The sequence below is a fragment of the Mustela erminea genome, chromosome 11, assembly GCF_009829155.1.
Source record: "Mustela erminea isolate mMusErm1 chromosome 11, mMusErm1.Pri, whole genome shotgun sequence".
Classification (NCBI taxonomy): domain Eukaryota; kingdom Metazoa; phylum Chordata; class Mammalia; order Carnivora; family Mustelidae; genus Mustela; species Mustela erminea.
Genome location: NC_045624.1, coordinates 60,669,122 through 60,690,684, shown reverse-complemented (window position 1 = coordinate 60,690,684; position 21,563 = coordinate 60,669,122).

Genomic DNA, 21,563 nt, shown 5'->3' with positions numbered 1-21,563 from the left:
GAAATAGAATAATGTGTACAAAATGTCTACCTAATCTCGAGCACATAATATTCCCTTTCCTGAGTGGCTCAGGATGACATTCATGTTGTGTTCACCCGTCTAAGCAGACAGACCTGGTATTCTGGTTAGTTTCTCAAGGCCTTTCTAAATCTATTTCTATTTATTATTCAGAAAATATATTTATTGTGTAATTTCTGCCTTTGGGCCCAAAAGAAATTAATCTAGGTTGGTTTAATTTAAACTTCTATTGTTTCCTTGTTGATGAAAGAAGTCAGAGATATTAAGGGATCATGACTCCATCAGGTTAGCCAAATCTGTTAGGTAACTGGCAACATTCAGCATATCAACACGTGTTCAGTGACTTCAGTTCTGAGATTGATATGTTGTTCTTTACACCTCTGTTGTAATTGACATAAAACATGTCTGTGATACCACTTTGTTCCCTAAAGTCATAGCACAACGACATCAACATTTGGTGATTTGTGTTACTTGGGAACTCTTCCAGAAGGAAGCAAATTAAAATGTTTGCAACTAATGGGAAGGGATGTGCTACTATTTGCATATGGGTTGAGTCAGATAAACCTGATTCGGAGAAATGGATTTGGAGCTGAACACATGACTTTAGAAAATTTGCTTACACTGAGATTTCTCATCTATAAAAAGAGAATAATAATCCTACCTCACAGTATCCTTATGAAATGTAGAGGAAGTAATTTACATGAGGTATTTGTAGATTTGTAGACTTCTGATGAGGACAGTTCAGTAAATGGAATTTATATGTATTCTTTTTCATCTTAATTTTTAAATGCTTTAAATTCTCTATTTCTGTTGTATGCATATATACATATGTATATGTATGTCCATCTATCTCTTTGCCTCTCTGTCTCTCTCTATATATGTAAAATCTATACATATATAACCTATATATGACAGATGATTTATAGATATAATACAGTCATATATTGAATATATACATGTATTAGATATAATATATATATATATTATTATTAAATACTCTTATATAAACTGATCCCTGCCTCCTTCTCTGTACCTCACTTCATTCACTACTCCAGTCACTCATTTTCTCCAGCTAACACACCAATTTCCTGTTTCCTCAGACAGTAAGTTCCTCATACAGTAAGTTCATTCTCTCTTCCAGGCCTTTGCTCTTGTTCCATCTTCCTGAAATGTTCACCCATCAGACAATCCCTTAGCTAGCCTCTTTCTCATTATTTAAATCTGAATTCAAAGATAAACTCTTCAAAAACATCTCCCCCAGCCATGCCACCTTACCTAGCTCCCCCCTTATTGGTCAGTCAGCCTATACTCAGTCACTCTGATTTCAGGGACTACTGTTTGAAATTTTTTCATTCACATATTTGTTCATTTTTAAAATGTCTTTCCTGCCTCACTCAAATAAAAAGTCTCATTTATTTTTTTTCACTTTTCCACACTTCACCTTTTATTTTTTATTTTTTTCAGTGTTCCAAAATTCATTGTTCATGCACCACACCCAGTGCTCCATGCAATACATGCCCTCCATAATACCCTTCCACCAGGCTCACCCAACCTCCCATTTACCCCTTTCCTCCAAAACCCTCAGCTTGTTTCTCAGAGTCCATAGTCTCTCATGGTTTGTCTCCCTCTCTGATTTCCCCCTGATCACCTCTCCTCTCCTTCTCCTAATGTCCTCCATGTTATTCATTATGCTCCACAAGTTAGTGAAACCATATGATAATTGACTTTCTCTGCTTGACTTATTTCACTCTGCATAATCTCTTCCAGTCCCATCCATGTTGGTATAAAAGTTGGGTATTCATCCATTCTTATGGAGGCATAATACTCCATTGTATATTTGAACCACATCTTCTTTATCCATTTACACACTGAAGAGCATCTTGGTTCTTTCCACAGTTTGGCAACTGTGGCCATTGCTGCTATGAACATTGGGGATGGCCCTTCTTTTCACTACATCTATATCTTTGGGTAAATACCCAGTAGTGCAATTTCAGGGTCATAGGATAGCTCTATTTTTAATTTCTTAAAGAATCTCCACACTGTTTTCCAGAGCGGCTGCACCAACTTGCATTCTCACCAACAGTGTGAGAGGATTGCCCTTTCTCCACATCCTCTCCAACACTTTCCAACACTTGTTGTTTACTGTCTTGTTCCTTTTGGCCATTCTAACTGGTGTAAGGTGGTTTCTCAATGTGGTTTTGATTTGAATCTCCCTGATGGCTAATGATGATGAACACTTTTTCATGTGTCTGCTAGCCATTTGTATGTCTTCTTTGAAGAAGTGTCTGTTCATGTCTTCTGCCCATTTTTTGACGTGATTATCTCTTTTGCATGTGTTGAATTTGAGAAGTTCTTTATAGATCTTGGATATCAGCCCTTTGTAGTGTCATTGGCAAATATCTTCTCCCATTCCATGGGTGGCCTTTTTGTTTTGTGACTGTTTGCTGTGCAGAAGCTTTTGATCTTGATGAAGTCCCGAAAGTTCATTTTTGCTTTTGTTTCCTTTGCCTTAGGAGATATATCTTAAAAGAAGTTGCTGTGGCCGATGTCAAAGATGCTACTGCCTATGTTCTCCTCTAAGATTCTGATGGATTCCTGCCTCACATTGAGGTCTTTTATCCATTTTGAGTTTCTCTTTGTATATGGTGTAAGAGAATGTCAAGTTTCATTCTTTTCCACGTGGCTATCCAATTTTCCCAGCACCATTTATTGAAGAGACTTTTTTTTCCACTGTATGTTTTTTTCCTGCTTTGTCAAAGATTATTTGACCATAGAGTTGAGGGTCCCTATCTGGGCTCTCTACTCTTTCCACTGGTCTATGTGTCTGTTTTTGTGCCAGTACCATGCTGTCTTGGTGATCACAGCTTTGTAGTAAAGCTTGAAATCAGGAAATGTGATGCCCCCCATTTTGCTTTTTTTTTTTTTTAAAGATTTTATTTCTTTATTTGACAGAGAGAGATCACAAGTAGGCAGAGGCAGGCAGAGAGAGAGAGGGAAGCAGGCTCCCTGCTGAGCAGAGATCCCGATGCGGGACTTGATCCCAGGACCTTGAGATCAGCCGAAGGCAGTGACCTAACCCACTGAGCCACCCAGGTACCCCTAGTTTTGCTTTTCATTTTCAACATTTGCTCATTTATTTTTATCTTCATAATGTCTAGAAGAATATGTAGCAGAAAACAGATGAGTGTTAAAAATATCTCACATGAATGGAGGTTTGAGGCAGACTTGAAATCTTATGGAATTTCCTCACAGCCCTTCTTAAAGGAAAAACCAGTTTGTGCAGTTGTTGGAGAATTTATGGAGGTTTTTGAGTTTATGGAAGAAATGAGACACTGAAAGTTCTCATGTTAAATATCTAGAGATACAGAAATATCAGAAATAAAGTAGCCACTTTTCTATTAATCGTCCATTACTGGGTAGCAAGCCTTCCACAAATTTAAACAGAAAAAATTATTATTTCTCAGAATTCTGTGGGTTGGCTGGGCACCAATGCATGATCTCATGATTCACATTACATATGGATACAAAGAAAGAGCCCATATTCAGGAAGGTTACCCAGATTTCTTCATATGGTAACTGACAGCATTCTGATAGAACAGGCCTAACCATGTCAGCTTCTACTTACATCATATTTGCAGATATTTCATAGGCTGAGAAAATCCCATGACTGGCCAGCCACATTATCCACAAAGACATGGATGTCAGGAAGAGTGACTACACATAGCAGAAGAAAATGCAGCCTATTTTACTTCAATTTCTCAATTTCTCTTGACCTCAGATTTTTTTTTTTTTTTTTTAAGATTGTTTGAGATAGAGAATAAAAGAGACCACTAGTTGCGGGGAGGGGCAGAGGAAGAGGGAGAAGTAGATTCCCAGCCGATCAGGAAGACGAAAGAGCCACAGGGCTCAGTCCCAGGACCCCAGGATCATGACCTGAGCCAAAGGTGGACATTTAACCAATTGAGTTAACCAGATGCCCTGTCCTCAGATCCTCTAACATGGAATGTAGATGTCGTTGCCAGATAGCACCTCCCTTGATCTGAGAGACTAAATTCTTTCTAAGCCATTGAGTTTTTAGTCTTAGGGTTACGTCACCATTCAAAAAATATATATATATATTACGCTATATGTGCTTCCATTAGGGCAATGGTGAAAAATGATAAAAAATGTAAGTTTCTCCGAGTTTCATGAAAAACAAAAACAACAACAACAACAACAAAACAAAAACAAAAAACAACCACTAGTGAAGCTGTAACCACATGGGGTCTCAATAAATGAGTAGGAAGAAGAGTAGATTCAGTGGTCTACTGCCCTTAGACAAGAACTCTGCCTCTAGTTTTTCAACACCTAGCAAACCATTACCTTCCTTTCCTTTCCATACAATTATCTAGATATATTGACTATACATGGCAGATGGAAACTCATATTGTAGTTTGGCCGGTTTTCCATGTTGAACTGAATAGTCATCTATATACTGATAAATGGAATCAAAGATCATGAAGGCATTTTTTTTTCAAGTTAAGATTTCCTTTTTGTCAATTCATTCAACAGGTTAAGTGTATAGCATATGAATTAAATGTAATGAATAAAAACAACCTCTCGTCTCAGGATCTTACTGTCTAGCTTCTTCGCCATAAATGAGAGAATGAATGAACATATTGGGACAAAAATAAGAAAGGTAAATACTCAGGTATTGCTAAGAACAATGCTAAGAAAGGGAGTTATTGAAAGAGATAGTCTTCAAACAGTATTACAAATTAGTATGATTACTCTTTGTTAGCAGGTTTCCTGACTTCTCTGCTTACTGAAACTGTTCTTGGAAAACTTAATAGATCCCTCCATTTTTTCCAAATGCAATGATCTCTTGACTTCTATCCTCTTACTTGTTTGTTGCATTTGACTGTTAATCTTTTCTGCCATCTTAAGAGTAATGTCTTACTCCTTTTTTTCTGTGAAAGTGTGTACTCCATTTTTTTCTTCCTTTGTGACCAATACTCTTTTGAATTCTGCTCTCTGCATCTTCCAGCTGAGTGTACCTTAGGTTAATTCTTTTTCTTTTCTCCTTTACCTTTACTCTTATTTTCTTGATATATACTCTGGCTTATTGCTATTGTTGACATCCTAAAATGCATAATCACTGTTCCTGTGATTTAACTCGGAGCAAGTACTGTCACACTCTGAATTTGTGGACTCCTCGGGAAATTCTTTGAATAGCTGCTTCTTTGGAAGAAACACATTTACAAAGAAACATGGGAGATATTTAAGAGGTTTAAAGGTTTAAAACCAATTCTCACTTAGCTAACTGTTCTGGTAGCCATAAGCTCTCCAAATTCTTAATTTGCCTACCTGCACAGGTAACTTCTACTGGGCTCCAAATTCTTAATACAAAAAAGGACTCAGTCACATTGTAAGAATGAATGAGCGCTATTTCTCTCCATGGTACTATCACACTCAAGAGCAGACAGTGACTCCCTAATGTTTACTCACACTTTTATGACCTTAATATTACTATAGGTTATAGTCTCAGTTTGTTACCTTTCTTATCAATCTCAATGTAATCCCTCTACTTACTCTGTGTGGTCACCTTTCTGCACTATATAAATCATATTCTCATTTGACACTAACAATTTTATACATATAGTTTGTGCTACCTGTACAGGCCTCTTTCTCGTGTTGATCCTTAAAAGGATAAAAACAGTTGCTAATCCTAATGAATGTTTACCACTTACCAGTATTATGCTAAGATCCTTAAGGCCTCAGCAGCTTTAATCCTTGAAATAACTTTATGAGGTAGGTATTTTATTTTTTCTGCTTTATTGACTACAAAATTGCAACAAAAGAGGTGGGTAGCTAGTCCAAGGCTATCCAGCATGTATGTAGTAGAGCCTAAGTTCTTAGGCAAAGAGTATTTTGAAATCTTTTACTCTTCTGTGCTATGCTACCAATCTCCAAAGATCAACCCCAACCCCACCTTCTCTTTGAACTTTAGTCTTTTTCTTCATCTGTCCCAGCGTCAGGAGGCTCTGTAATCCCACAGTCCTTATTATGAGCAAAAATATAAGTCTTTAGGAATTACCTCAAACTTCTGTAAAGGTTAGCAAGGAGACAGACAGAGAGAGAGAAAAGAAAAACCCTGAAATATTTGAACATAATGTACCTATTGACTCTCAGTACTTCAGTACTATTGGTCAAGATTTGTAATGCCAAAAAGTTAATAAAAAGGGTAGCAAGAGTCCTCCTCCTGTCATTAGGTCCCAATTTAGATGATTTTCTCATAGAGTCTCCATTGTTACTGTGACACACCATTGTAACATTCAGTATTGTGCTCCCCTGCCAATGCTCTTCAGTGAACTATGACATTAAAATGTTGTGTAAATTCTCTTTCCTTGTCCTCTCTTTTTTTATCACCTGGTTGACTGACCTTGAAATTTATGAAATCTATTTTCATGTACTTTTCTCATACAGTCTTCCTTGGGCTGGCCTTCTAATTATTTTTGAATGCCATTTTATGACTCTCCCCTAGCTTCCCCGTCTTTCTGCAGGTGCCTTTCCTTGCTAGATGCTCACTTTGAGCATGGATTTGACATTTCCACAAGCAGTGCTCAGAAACTTTGTTGGAGGGGTAAGATCAGTTCATGTGAGAATCATACCTCCCATAGATTTTCAAGTGTGCTTAGGTAGACGATATTAGTTAGATTTATTGCTATTGTTGTTACTTTAGATATATATTTCCTAAGCTATTCTAGAAGCTCTTTGAGAATAAGGAGAAAAATGCTTCATTTATTTATCTGGATTCTCCATACTGACTACATAATAGATATTTAATCAATGTGTAATGCTATGAAAAAAATGTAGACTAAAAATTAATTCATTTTATCAGTATAAGAATAATTACTCCATTAGCTAGATGGAAGATATACCAAAAAATAAAATAAAATAAAAATAAGAACCAAAAAACTAACCAAACAAACAAAAAAACATCTTACCTTTCCTAAACCCTTGGTGGGGTGAGATTCTTTGATCAGGCAATATTTGAATTTTATGTGTTGGAAGTTTTAGAGCCAGAGAAAGCCTATTTTCTACTTTAAATAAATAAATATTTTACAATTAGCCTAGAACAATTACCTGAAGTTATCATTAAAAGACATTACAGGGGGGCGCCTGGGTGGCTCAGTGGGTTGGGCCACTGCCTTGGGCTCAGGTCATGATCTCAGGGTCCTGGGATTGAGTCCCGCATCGGGCTCTCTGCTCAGCAGGGAGCCTGCTTCCCTCTCTCTCTCTCTCTGCCTGCCTCTCTGTCTGCTTGTGATCTCTGTCTGTCAAATCAACAAATAAAATCTAAAAAAAAAAAAAAAAGACATTACAGGGGCTGCCTGGGTGGCTCACTGGGTTAAGCCTCTGCCTTCAGCTCAGGTCATGGTCTCAGGGTTCTGGGATTGAGTCCCACATCAGGCTCTCTGCTAGGCAGGGAGCCTGCTCCTTCCTCTCTCTCTCTACTTGTGATCTCTCTCTGTCAAATAAATAAAAATCTTAAAAAAAAAAAAAGACATTACGAAATATACCATTAAAAGAATCTACAGGGGCACCTGGGTGGCTCAGTGGGTTAAAGCCTCTGCTTTCGGCTCAGGTTGTGATCCCAGGCTCCTGGGATCGAGCCCCGCATCGGGCTCTCTACTCCGAGGGGAGCCTACTTTCTCTTCTCTCTGCGTGCCTCTCTGCCTGCTTGTGATCTCTGTCTGTCAAATAAATAAATAAAATCTTTAAAAAAAAAGAATCTACAAAATACTCATTTACACTAATATAAAGGGAACAAAAGCTGTTTAGCTTTTAGCTCAAGAATAATTCTCATATTCTTCAACTCTTTCCAAGGCAAGAGGTAAAGAATATCACTGAAGAACATGAGTTTTTAGAGTCAGAAATTGGCTTAAATCTTGCCTCCTTTCCTTATTAACTGTTAATTTGTCTAAGTTATAGGACTTCTTTGTGTCCCTGTTTCAGCATGAGAAATACAGGAATAATAACATCCATTGACAGGCTTCTGTAAAGCCCAAATCAGATAATGTATATAAATGTGTAATGATCCCTGGCAACTAATAAGGACCTATTAATTGACAGTATTAGAATAGTTTAATCTTCTCTCAGAAAATACAGTTCAGACACGAGGTTGACTACTGATCCTGACATTTTTTAGTTCTTTTTTTTTTTTTTTTTTTTCTATGCCTATTGCATAAGATGTGTTTGAGGTCTGGTAGCAAACTTTGTTATTAATAGTCAAGGCCTGTTCAGCCTGCTTTTCCGTATTTAACTTTAATTTGTCTCTACAAAATGGCAGCTTGACTGCATCCTTGGGACCAGAATGACATTCATTTCTTGAGTGTTCTGGAGGTATGTTTGTGGATGTGTGTTTTCTCGCTGTTCTTTAATTTCAGCTGGATAGAACTTCTTCTAAAAAATACTCTATTACAGTGGTAGGTCTGATTTTGTCTTCAGTAACTTTTGGACCATTACATGATTTCTTTCTTTGGATCCTTTTCTTTCTCTCTCCATGAACATTCTAAAATAAGTGCCCTTCCTTTGAAGCAAAGAGATGCTTTTACACAACCACACAGTGGTCTGTTCCCCCACCACCTGAGTTCCCTGTGAATAATGTGTAACTATTCATCATGTGTCTACAAACTTAATATTATGGAAATCATCTCAGGAGCAGTTGAAAAAATGGAATAAATGGAAATATTCACACTCAAGAAAGTCATAATCTACTTGAGGTAAGAACATTGACATAGACAAGACAATTAACTCACTTCATGTCTGTAATAATTCTGTGTTGTAATTATGTTCACTAATACTCTTCTTTGTCATTATTTTGGGAGATGAGTCTCCATACCCCCAAATTAGGACTGTGAGTAGAAATACTTCTCTGATAAGTCACATGCCTGTTAAATTTATATAAATGTATTCTTGTGTTTTTTCAGCAAATATTTATCAAGCCTTTCTAGGGCTTGTCTCAGGAGGAACTTTATGCCACATCAGTGTTCAGTAACAAAAATTCAACTAGGTGAATTGTAAAGATCCGGTTGGCTTTATTAATTGATTTATGAACCAGGCAGTGTCCTGTCTAGAAAGTAAGGGGGAGATCCAAAGAGCTACAGAAAAGAAAAGGTTTTTAAAGGTAGAGAGGAAGGTGAAAAAGAAAATTATTAACCAAGAATTCATGGTTTGGGGCAGGGTTACCCTTCTAAGGGGAATGGAAGGCATTTATCAACAAATGTCCTAGAGCTGACCAGGAAATTCCATGTTGGCTGGTTAAAGGTTACATTTGGGGGGGGTGTTGAAACTACAGTTAGGTTGGTTATTAAATCTTGGTTTATTGACTTGGGGCCTTAACCTAAGTGACACCATTTAAGGCCTGTGGTTTTCTTTCTAACACATTATGTTTATTTTATAACAACTTTTTTAATGACAACTCTTTTCCTACTTCTCACTTCTTCTGAAGAATAGTGAAGCCTACAGAATCTAACAATATGCTATCATTCAAACTGATGTTATCACCTCTAGAAAGGCTCTTTTATCAGGCATCTGCACCTTTTTCAAGGTCTGGGCTGCATTTTCCACCTAGAAGCTTAGGCACCTTATCAGCCTCCCGACACTCCAGGGTAAATTCGGTTTATGTATTAGTCTTCCTCACCAGACTTTCAAGTTAAGAGGCGTTTCTACGTGCTTATGATCAGCCTGATAAATTACACTAGGTGATACCTTTGTCTTTCTGAAAGTAGATTCTGGGTTGGGCACTTTTAACAGTTAAGGCCAGCATTCATCTCTACTGCGTTTAAGCCACCACGTCCCACATGATGGAATCTGGCTGCTTCAACTGTATCTACATCTTTGAATTTGAAGTCCACTTCACAACTCCGAAGGTCATTCCTTGATTTGAGGCTGTGTTTTATTTTCTCACTTCGTATTCCTCAATATATATGTCCCGGAATGCTTTGATAACTTAAAGTGAGAGCGACACAGAACTCCTATCTCTCTGTGTTCCAGAGCAATGGTAACTTTCTTCCTTTCTGAAATCACAATGGAGGTTTTTAAAGCTTTCACTAGAAATCCCCCTTTTCACTTATTTATTTTCTGTTCTTGTCAATGATTCAAGATGAAATGCACACCTATCTTTCGTGTCGTCGTGTCTAAGAAAACCGCAAGACCCTTCATGTGACCAATTGAATCGACGTTTTAACTTCACCCTTGTAGCAATGTTGATGATATTCTCACATATCTTAACTGATAAAGAGTGAAAATTTGGGCATTTTTGAATCATCTCTACCCACTTTCAAGTTTGCAAATTCAGATCTCCTCGAGGCAGGAAAAAAAAAAGTCACTTCACGCAGACATTTTGTCACTGTTGTTAAGAACTCCACCCCCCCTTCATTTTGATCCCAGAGATGCCAGAGACCAGGGTTTTAGCACAAAAGAAAAAGTGACTTGTTTTCTCTGGTTTTTGGCTGTGATTTTAGCCATTGCTTTGTTTGATCGTAATCGGATACATTGGCACGAAAGTCGAAGTAGATTCCAAGAAGTATATGCTGGGCTTTTCATTGGCATATCAAACAGGGAATCATTCAGGCCATACATTAGCAAGCAGCCAAGTAATTAATAATAACACACGTGGAAGAAAATGAATGTTTTGGTTGAGAAGGAGAATGAGAAGTCAGACAAAGGCTTGGGCTTCGTGTCCTTGCCCTCAGCAGCAGCAAAAATAATGTTATGAATAGCATTTAACTTGAATTTGCAGCAAACTGCTGCTTTTATCATAAACAATTGCCAGATGGTATACATTATCTTTCTTTTTTCTCCTTTCACAAAAGCAGCATTAATTGCAGAGCAGCCCAGGGCTCCACTCAGCTCATCAGTGTGATAACACTTCATGACCCTGATTAGCCGTCAGTCTACTCAATTAAAAAGATCATTTAGACATTCACCCAATCATTTGCCTATCGAGCCACCTGGGCCTCAACCAGGGGCTCCATTTTTAACATTCTCCTGCCCTCTCTCATCTTGCCTAGCTTTTTTACATATCTCCAAAAGACGTAATTGAATTAAATAAAGCGTCTCAGGGGCAGCTGCAACATCTGCTGTTTGTGGTATGTCAAGCCTTCAGCATTAAAAACAGTTACATATGCTCCAAATTAGCAGGTCGCAGAGATGAAACAGTCGATGATAGTGTTTTTGTGCCAGCGTGAGAAGCAGCTCACAGCTGTGTGCAATTTACAATTAAAGGCTTTATCAGAGCTCAATTGTACTAGTGAATCAAGTGGTGAGAGGTCAGTTAGTGAATTAGACCAATTAGAGCTTGTACAGTTAAATTATCTGTCTTATTACCTACTGATAAACAGCCTTGTCATATCTTTACTGGAATGATGAAGCTGAATGAATTTTATGGAGTGATAATACACATTCACTACCGTGGAACTTAGTGGTTTGTGAATTCAAAATCTATAGCAACAAAACGGCTTTATGTAACCTTTTAAAACAGCTGTAAAACAAGAAACTTGGAATTGGTTAAAACGCTCCAGATGAAGTCATTGCGGAATTCATCTCCAAGGACAGGTTTTTAAAAAGCATTTTGTAGCAGAATGATAGATGGATCCCCAAGCTTGATTTTTATTTGGTATCATTTTTTTTTTGACTTAGCTTCAGTGAGAGTAAAGGAGAAGACAAAATTGTGTCTGAGACATTTAAGAACCAAACATTTCAAAACAATTTATGAAGAGCAGGTAGTTTTCATGGGTCGAACAATTTATTCCTTTGGGAAATACAAATTCATCATTTATTCTCATAATTAGAAAAATATGCATAGTTCAGGAGTTGCAAACTCTATGTACAGGACAAGCCACACCCATTTTTATGTTTCTGTATGGTAGAGATGGGAATCCATAGAAAAAAGACTTTAAATGGTCTACGGTAAAGTCACTGGTGATTGATTTGTATTTTGGCTTTCCCTTGAATGAGTGCTCATCCTTTGTCTGCTTGGACAGTCTCATGATTATCAAATAATGAAGAAGTTTTTATTAATACAAGTATTTTTGACAAGGAAGACGAAAAAAAAAAAAAAAAAAACTAGACCCAGAATCATTAAGTCAATAGTCAGAAAGTAATCAGAGCAAACATCTCGAAGGGCACATATTTATATCTCTTAGTATGTTTTCCTAGTCTAAGAATTCAAATATATATAGAAAAAGAAACTCGTGAAAGACATTTTAAACAATATATGTGAATTGATTTATTCTTTTCTTAAGAGTAACTTTTAAAAACTTTTAATAATTTACTTTTATTAAAGATTCAGAAACATTTATGTTCCTTAAGAATTAGTAAAAACTTTTACTTTGTAACAGATTAGTATGGGCAACAAAATTTACTAAATCTTATAGCATTTATAGTGAACATATTCAATAGTAAACATGGGCCAAAACTTCATCTTTCTTCAAGGAATGTTTTTAATAATCAAGAATCAATATTTATAAAATATGTTTATAGAGAAGCATAATCAGTTCTCTCCTCTAAGGAGACACAATATTATAAAAATACCAATTTATCTCAATTTAATCTATGATTATATTGTAGTGCTAGTTAAAATAATCAGTGTTTTACTGACATATAGAATAACTTTAAAATTTATGTAAAATGTGCAAAGCACATTAAATAAATCTTGAAAAACAGAATTAGGAAGATAATATCCTAAGAACTTACAAGAATGAAAATAGTATATACCTGGCATAGACATAAATAGGGCAAAAGAATGAATTTTAGGTATATAAAGTCAGATCAAATTCAGCTTAGGGATTTTATTACAAGAAAATGTGGTCTTTCAAATTCATGGGAAATATGATTTTTAGTATGGTCTTATAACAATGATTAACAGTTTAAAAAATAAAGAATCATATGTATATCAATATGATTTATTCATCATATTTATGTACCAAAAATTTCAGGAGGATAGTAAGTTAAATATTTAAAAAAAGAAATAATAAATTCACCAGAAGAAAATACAGAGGACATACATCTCTCAAGTTGAATTAAATAGCACTTTTCCAAGAATGACATGCTGTAGGAAAACAGAATCAGATTTGGTGATATAAAATATACCCATGGAATTTTTTAGAAGGGTACCTGGGTGGCTCATTAAGCGCCCGACTCTTCAGTTAAGCACCCGACTCTTCATTTCAGCTCAGGTCATAATCTCAGGGTCATTGTTACAGGAGTTCTATCCCTTAGAGCCTGAGGTTCTTGATTGTGCTACTTCAAAGAATGAGGAGGTAGACCGAGATGAAGAGCAATGGGCAGCAAAGCAAAGTTTATTGAGCAATAGTACAAAGCTCCCAAAGAGGGAGGGGACCTGAGAGGGTTGCCATGGGAGTCTCTGGGTTTAGGGATTTTTATGAATTGTCTTGGGGAACTATCTTCAGCAACCAGGGTGTGCCGAGTTGTGCCAATCAGGGCTGTGATAATATATCTGTTTATCTATTAGGTTGATGCGCTGATGGTCTTTCTGGGCTGACATCTGGAGGTTTATGTCTTAACTGCCCCTTGCTCGTGATAGTGACAAGTGCTTTATGGTGAATTGTTTTACTTTAGGGCATTTTGCAGAAGTCATTTCTGCAAAGGCTGCAAAACAGAATGCTAGTGTGGTGGTCTAAGCTGAAAAACAAGATGTTAGTGCTGTTTTGTCTTAGCTGTCCCAACTCCATATTTTCTTGTTGGGGACACTGAACCTGACTACCTAACTGTACAACTAACTCCTGTCATCATGAGATCCCCTATATGAAGTTCCATGCTGAGCACGACATCTGTTTGTGATTCTCTCTCCTTCGCCCTTTGCCCCACTTCCCACTTGCATGCTTGTGCACTCTCTCTCCCCCAAAATTAAAGTAAAAATAAAATAAAGAAATCATTTTTAGAATATGTTTAAAATCTCAGAGATTGGAAAACTGTAATTTTTATATATAGCATATAGCAGGCAACTTTCTAATATCATTAATGTAGAAATATTATAAATCATATACATTTATTATTGAATAAATAAGCTAATGGAAAGGAAAAAAATGAAAATGTATACACATTGAAACACATAAAAAGAAGTATGTGAAATATCTTCACTCATAATCATAGAAATCCTATTAGAACAAAGAATAGGTGTCATATTTTAATTACTATAAAGCTCATTGTGTGGTTTTATGAAAATTCTTCTCCTAAATCACTGGAAAAAACTACCACCACAACAAAAAAATTAAAGGCAAATCTGTAGTAAAACTGGAAAACAATAGCTATTTTTTATTGGAAATGGTACAAAGTCCATGGTTTATATTACCTCCTCCTCATAACAATTAAAGAAAATGAGATACTAATAATTAGTTTCTACCTTTTACAAATGAGTAAACTGAAGCTCTAAAAGATTAAGTGATTGCCTGCTTAAGTTTACATAGGTAGCACACACATATATGTATCTGAGGATTTTATTTTCCATGTATATGTGTGTATTTTTCTTTTTTGGAAAATGGAGAGAGTTCTCTGTTCCATATACAAAACAGGGAATGTTTTAAGAATCCTCCTACAGTGGTGATTTGGGGTATGCCATAAGTGATCTCTATGGCTAGAAAGTAGAGAAAAGAGTTTGCAAAATACTATAATGCACTAACCATTAGCATTTGTAAGAATGTCATTTTTAAATAGCAAACAACTACTTAGTTGTAATATTTGAGCTTCCTTCCAACATCTTTATTGCCTCCTTTAAGAAATTTAGGAAACAGACATTATACTGGAAAGATGTGTTTCAGTAAAGCACAATGTAGTAAACTACTCAAAAAGAAAACCTGTGTTCATGGGATGATTCTTTTGTGCTTATTGTGCCATTTATTATAAATTTTTAGAAGTTACTGTTCTGAACCATTTCTATAATTTGACTTTATGAACACATTATTTGAAATTAGATTTTTTAATCATTAGTTTTGCCTCCAAACTCAACTGGCTTAGATAAATTCATTTGCTTCTTGGGAGATACAAGATCCAGGATTCATATTGCACATAAAAAATTAATTCTTGGTCCATTATTATTTTCAGCCTGTGTTAATAATGTATTAGATGAGCTTATTGCATAGATATGGATGTATAGATGGGCACACTTTGGGTTAGGCTGGTCAGATGTGCTTCTGAGATCACTCTTATTCCAAACCAAATCTAATGTTTATTGGTTTAATGTTTTAAGAAATATGACTCAGTTCATAAAAGAGGTTTATTCAAAGTGTACTTATCAAAACATTGCCCTGGTAGAGACTTTATTTCTAATATTGATCCCATCTTACCCTGGTGTACAAATGATTAATATACTATTAAATCTTATGATATGTGTAAGCCACAGGAGAACTTTTTAAAAACTACGAAAGTGCAATTGCATAAAAAAAGATATAATAGTATCGTACACATCTTTCCATTATTTTGTCCATTTTCATAGCATATCAAATAAGTGTAATTTCAAAAATACAAAATGTTACACCTGAATAATTATATCCAAGATGACATTTATTATATATACCATATACAACAGTACTTTGAATTTTTTTTCAAGGAAATATCTATTTTTTTCTTTTAAGGATAAAGCTATAGATTAAAAATAAATAAATAAAAGTATAAGAAAATCTCTAAGTTTTTAGTATAAACCTCTTATTTCTAAAAGATAATCATATATAAAGAAGTATTTTACTTTCCCCACAGTTCTTTTATAATTTAATGAATCTAAAATACATAATATTAAATTATATTTTCAAATGTAAATGATGCTTCTGATAATCACTTTTTAGAATTTAAAGATGTAAACATTAGTAGAATAAGCTAAAACTATTTATAGTAATGCCTCTCACTTCCACATCTAGGATTCTTAGTGTTGTAGAGAAAAAGTCCTACATCTATGGAAATTAGTACATCTCCAAACTCATTCTCATCAGAGCCCTCTACACTAGCACAGCAGCACCAGTCCTTCTCTGTTCCCTCCTATACCTTTCTCCTTTCTTCTTTCAAACATATTTCCTTGTCCTAAAATGTTCAAGGCCGCTAGAACTATACTGATCTCATAGTTTCTTCAACAAGTTTTTGTCTCTTTCACCTCCAGGAACTTATCCATGGCTTATTTCTTACCATAGAGCGCACTATCTCCTATTTATTCTTCTATATTAAGCTAATTTTAAAAAGCTTTAATTTACTCATTCATCTATAGCATGCTAGGAATTTTTGCAGTTTTTGGTTATGCATTGGTGGTCAAAGTATCCATGGCCTCTACTTTCGCCGAGTTTTATTATCTGCTCTGTGTCCCTATTTGCAATATTAAGTTTTCAGGACATACTGTCTCATAAAACCTGACTGTCCGTCGACTTCCGTGGTTGGGAATTCAACTTTCTAGTAACCAAAAGAATAGTGGTAGGCAATTATGTCTTTGAATCTTGATCCCTCCCATCTGTCTCCTGTTTTACCAGCCACGACTGGGTTTTCTTCCTGTTGCCTTTACTCTAAGATTGAGAACCTCTACTTGTGTGCAACTATCTCTGTGACAACAGCTGGTTAGGATACAGTGGTATAAATAGATGGAAGCCAGATTTCCAAGGTGGAAACTTTTCAATATCTCTGAGTCTCCCATTAATCACAGTTAATATGAAATGGTCTCTTTGACCTGAGGTTAACAGTCTAGGGCTTATCTTCCACTAAACTCAGACTAGAACTTTATATTTCAACAACCTGGAGGCTTTTAATTCTCTAGTATCACACATGTAACACATCAGTGCATCTGATTATGCAATCTCCACTTTCTGGAATGTCCCTTCCTTCTTTGTTGATTTATGCCTCAAGACTAATGTCAAATTCAGGGATATTAAGTTAACTCACGCCTTGTATATTTTCTTTTGTGTCCACTCTTCTAGGCTGGCTTTCATGAGCCCTCCATTACACATCACTTGTCCCTTGGAGGACCCAAATCTTTTTTAAAAGATTTTATTATTTATTTGAGAAAGAGAAAGAGAGAGAGAGAATGAGAGAAAGAGAGAGAGCATGAGAGGAGAGAGGTCAGAGGGAGAAGCAAATTGCCCGCTGAGCAGAGAGCCCAACGTGGGACTCAATTCCAGGACTCCATGATTATGACCTGAGCTAAATAATCACTCCCCTCCTTTTTTTGAGAGAGAAAGAGAGAGAATGCGAGCAGATGTGAGAGGCAGAGAGAGTGGGGAAGAATCATAAGTAGCTCCGTACGGAGCATGGAGCTGGAATGGAAGCTGGAGCCAAAATCAAGAGTCAGATGCCACCCAGGCACTGAATAATCACTTTTGAATCAGCCTTCCTTGGGGTGTCTGGGTGATTCAGTGGGTTGAGCCTCTGCCTTCAGCTCAGATCATGATCATAGGGTCCTGGGATCGAGCCCCCGCATCAGGCTCTCTGCTCAGCAAGGAGCCTGCTTCCCCCCTCTCTCTGACTGCCTCTCTGCCTACTCATGATCTCTGTCTGTCAAATAAATAAATAAAATCTTAAAAAAAAAAAGAGGCTTCTAGGGCAAAGACATGGCTTTATTTATCCCTGTACAGTCAAAGACCTAGAATGATAGCCAATAGATATATTGAAAACTGAAATCAACGTAGATAACTAAGGCCAGCCTCACTGAATTTTGGCCACATAATAAATGAGGTCATATTGCCCATTTCTGGGATTACAACATGGAGAGTTTATTCTTCACCAAGCGTGTTTGGTGTGCCAGAACTTGATTCCCCTGATCAGATAATGTGTTTACTGTCTGTAATCTAAAAATAGGAACTTACTTCCTAGCACCACTATAGGCTTTCCAAATGTAACTAAACCATTAAACCTTATCTAGATATGTAATTTTTTGTCCTTGAGCCTTCCCTCTCTGAGCTAATAGATGATGGAGCCATTAAAGACCGAAAATGTGTTCTCTTCAGCAAATTCTCAGTGATTCTTACTGTGGTCTCACCTGTTCTTTCCAGGAAGAGTAGTGTCATGCTGCATCAGTCAGCTTTCACTGTATTCTCAGCAGTGAGTGGCTTAATTGTCAGGATGTTCTAGGGCAACTTGATGGTAGTAGGGTTGCCAACTGTTTTTCTGATTTTCAAGGACATAAGTTTGAGAGAAACAGTGGGGCTCTGTCTCAATACCTTTGTTTTCCACAGGGATATGAAGCTTTAATTTCAAATATTTGGCAAATCTAAATGACATTTTAGAAATGCAGGATTATACTTACCAATGAGTCTCTCTCTTGCCTTAGGCAGAGACTAAATTTATTGAGAACTTTGTGACATTTTACACCCAAGTGGAAGGCTAACTATTCTTTCCTCTGTTGTTGATTAACCAAAATAACTTCGGTGAAAGGTTTTTGTAGGAAGCACAGACCAGATGAAAATTTATTTATGTAATAGTCCAATGTCATGTTAAGATTTCCAAAGATATATTTAAATTATAATTTGACCCAGTATATAACTTCAGAAATCACTAGCTATCATTAGTTATTCCTTAAAAAAAAAAAAAAAAAAAAAAAAGACTACTTTTTTGAGTACTTGCTCTAAGTTACGAATTTCTCAGACACTGAGGACACATCTGGGAATAAATGCCTGCCTTCACAGAACATACATTCTAGTGTGGGAAAGAGATTATGTGCAAGTGTATGCATTAAAAAAGTTTTTTAAAAAATGTTTCAGAGAATGACACTCACTATGAAGGGAACAGTCTGTTTATGTGCATGAAGTGTAATTAAGGTAGAGGGTGGTCAGAACAGCTCCCTTTCAACATTTGAGCAGAGGGCTTTGGAGCAGAGACTTGAATGAATAATGAATATCAGCTAACAATTAGAATATCTGGGAAAAAAACAAATCCAGACAGAGAAAAATAGCAAATGGAAAGCTCCTAAGGAAGGAATGGGTTTGATTTGTCTGAAGAGCGGCAAGGAGGCCCGCGTGATTACAGCGTGGGTGTGACGGGGCTGACAAGAAATGAGATCTGAGGGAGGAACAGAGATCATGTAGGAGGTTATAGGCAGTGGAAAGAAGTTGCAATTCCAGTAGTTGGGTAGTGATGAGAATTCTCAGAATAGCATGACGGTGACTTGGATAGTCAGAATTAATGATTCCAATTATATATGTTGAAGATCGAGACCACATGACTTCTTGATGGGTTGGGTGGAAGAAGGGTTGAAAAGGAGTAAAGGTGTATACTTAAGTTTCGGGCCTGTGAAATGGGATTGGTAATAATGATGAGAGAGTCGAAAGGAGAAAAAGGTACGGGGATGGGGGAAGCAGGTTCGAGTACTTTGCTTTGACATGATAAGTGTTCCTAAGTGTCTTGTCATTGCACGACATAAAGTTCCATAAGATGTCATCAAAAAGAATCTTCATTTTCTCACATCCAGATTTTGAAAGTAGAAACAAGATTTCTTTAAATACCAAGGAAATATGGAATCAAGGTGTGCCTGGTGGCTCAGTGGATTAAAGCCTCTGCCTTGGCTCAGGTCATGATCTCAGAGTCCTGAGATCAAGCCCCGCATTGGGCTCTCTGCTCAGCACGGAGCCTGCTTCCCTTCCTCTCTCTCTGCCTGCCTTTCTGCCTACTTGTGATCTCCATCTGTCAAATAAATAAATAAAATCTTAAAAAAAAAAAACGGAATCAAAATTAACAACAGAAAATTAAAAAGCATTTGATCAATAAATCTAGTTTCACTAGTAATCAGTGTGGACAAATATGTAGGTCCTTTAGAAAGAGAAAACAAAGGCTTTGAGTTAGAAAAAACCTAGTAAACAATATCTTATATGAGAGCATCAATTATATTACATGTTATCAACTTTGAAAATTTTTTATTTTCATTTTATATATATATATAATAATATAAGAAATTATATATAAGAAATGATTCATATATATAAGAATTACATATAAGAAATAATATAAGAAATAATTCATAGCATTATATGTATTATATTACTCTCATATTGATAACCACTTAGATTGATTTCAACTTCTCTAATTAAAAATAATTTTGCACCAATGAACTAGTTTTTTTTCCAGCTTTATTGAGGTGCAATGTTTAAAGTATACAATGTGATGATTTGATATATGCATATGTTGAACAAAGATTACTGTAGTGAGGTTAGTTAAGAAATCCATCGGGGCACCTGGGTGGCTCATTCGGTTGAGGGTTTGCCTTGAGCTTAGGTCATGATTCCAGGGTTCTGGGATCTAGACTCCCATCAGGTTCCTTGCTTGGTGGAGAGCTGCCTCTTCTTCTCCTTCTGTCTGCTGCCTGCCCCACCGCGACCCTGTTTGCTCTCCCTCTCTCATACCTCTCTCTCTGTCAAATAAATAAATAAAATGTTTTAAAAAATACATAGAAATCCATCACCTGACATAATTATTCTTTTTTAGGGGTTAATTTTTTTTTTTTTCTATTGACAGAGCGAAAGAGAGAGACTGCACAAGCAATGGGAGAGGGCAGAGGGAGAAGTAGACTCCCCACCAAGCAGGAGGCCCAATGAGGAGCTCTAATCCCAGGACCCAGGGATTACCACCCAAGCTAAAGGCAGACTTTTACCTGACTGAGCCACCCAGGTGCCCCAAGAACTTTTAAGGTTTACTTTTCTAGGACCTCTCATGCATAAATGTAGTATTGCTGACTGCAATCACAATTCTGTATATGAGATACACAGAACATATTCAACTTGTAACTGGAAATTTGTAACCTTTGACCATTTTCAGCCATTTATCTAACCCCTTCCTTCATCTCCAGCAACCACTAAACTGCCGTTTCTAAGACTTCAGTTCTCCTTCTTTTTTTGGATTGCACTCATAAGTGAAATCACATTTATTTTTCTGTCTGACTTATTGAATGTAATATAGTGCCTGCAATGTTGATCCATATTGTCACTAAAGGCAGTTTATCCTTCTGTTTTACAGCTCAGTAACAAATATGTGTATATTATAATATAAATTATGAATATATATTACACAAATATTTGCTCATACCATATGAATATATTATTATATGTTATGAATATTATTATATATAGGAACATTGCATTCTCTTTATGCATTCAATGTCAATGAACATTAAATACTTAGGTTGTTTCTATATCTTTTCTCTTTTTATTAATGCTACAATGAACATGAGGGTGTACATACATGCTCCTTGTCCTGATCTGGTTATTTTGGGATGCATACACAGAACTGGGTTTGCTGGATCATATGATAATTATATTTTTAATTTTTTGAGGAACTCCATACTATCTTCCTTAGTGACTGTGCCAATACACATTCACATCAACAGTACACAAGGGTTCCCTCATCTCTAGTCCCTTCAACACTTTTAATCTCGTCTTCTTGAGGGTGGCATTTCTGCCGGCTGTGAGATGATAACTGTGTTTTTATTTGAATTTCCCTGATGATTAGTTATGTTGAGTATGTTTGTTTTGGAGTGTTACTTCAGGAAACATCTCTAAAAGCAGGATTTATTAATCAAAAGA